The sequence below is a fragment of the Schistocerca americana genome, chromosome 2 (genome assembly GCF_021461395.2).
Source record: "Schistocerca americana isolate TAMUIC-IGC-003095 chromosome 2, iqSchAmer2.1, whole genome shotgun sequence".
Classification (NCBI taxonomy): domain Eukaryota; kingdom Metazoa; phylum Arthropoda; class Insecta; order Orthoptera; family Acrididae; genus Schistocerca; species Schistocerca americana.
In genome coordinates this window covers 248,660,553-248,661,988 of record NC_060120.1, presented here as the reverse complement: position 1 = coordinate 248,661,988, position 1,436 = coordinate 248,660,553, and positions in this window count along the sequence as shown.

Here is a 1,436-nt window from a genome sequence, read left to right as displayed (position 1 = left end):
CGATTTGATCTGCACACACTTGCCATGGAACAGTGCCTCCCATATATATGTATATTAAGCAGCTTCACATAACAACGGCCACACAGGGCACGCAACTTGAGCGTCCAACCGCTGCCATCACTCCGCTTCCAGTGAAACTCTTCTACCTCCCTTGATCTCTGACGTAACGGCCCACTGACCAGGGACTATGCTCTCTACCTAGCTGTTATTATTATATCATTGGCAGTTACCAAGTATCACTACAGTGTTTGACATCAATAATTCTACATTGGGTAACATAACATTTCACGTATTTACAATACAAATAAATAGAAACTTGTTACAGTTTTACATACTACCGGTTACGCAGTACACAAACTTGCATTATAGGCTTCACGACCAACTACCGAAATTTACTTTGAATTTTCTTAAATGTTAGTGCTGTTATTTGGTACTGCCCTTGGTCTTGTCAGAGAGGGTGGTGATTGGACACAGATTCAGGGCAACCTCTTGCCCTTGGGGTGGGAAACTGCCCCTAAAAGAGGCATTCAGCCAGAGAATACCTTCAACGATAACGAAGGTGGACGGTTTTATTTATTTTAAAATCCATACAAAAGGCGCACATAAATTTCTGAGAGTACATAAGAAAAGTTAACTTTCATCTATTTTTCCATGATGAACAAACTGTGTCATCAACGATCGCATTTTCTCCACAAATCTTCTCAAAGACGAAATAATGTCTTTTTTGTAAAGTTAGTGAGCCACTGCTCACATGCGGTGAATTATGCAATGTCCAGAGTAACAGTGAATGACTTAGATTTCTCCTAAGCACATAACCTGAGACAGGCATGATTTATTCTCCAACTGACTAACAAATTTCAGTTACCATTCTTCAAGAGCCGGGACCTAACCTCCTGCTAATGATATGTTTCCGGCAATCTTATGTATCTCCTTCAAGATTACTGAGAGCGCGGTTGAAGGAATCCCAAAACAATTCATAAAATATCATTTCTTTCACCCCACATTTCACAACTTCAAAAATATGATTTTTTCTGCGAAAGTCGAAGACTTGTACATCCTTGAAGTCATTTATAAAAATGACTTAGGTATTACGATGACTTATGTATTACTGCAAAGACGAAAGAGTGACACGTACAGCTGAATAGTTGGCGAAGCAGTTCGAATTAGGGAGTGTTACGTAGTAGATAGCTGCCAGATTCGAAACATAGTTTTTTCGGAGCGTTTTGTCGTGACAGTGGCTTCAGTTTATCGAGTGTACCAAAACGCACAGGATTTCATCTGTCATTGGGATTCCTCAAGTGAGTTGACAGAAAGTTCAGTTCATTGAGAATTTCCATTCATCGACGTCCCTGTTAGCTGAAGTCGTCTGTAATTCCTTCTTCGCGAGGTCAGCTGTGTTTGACTGAAGAAGCAATGCCATAAATACAAGAAGTATA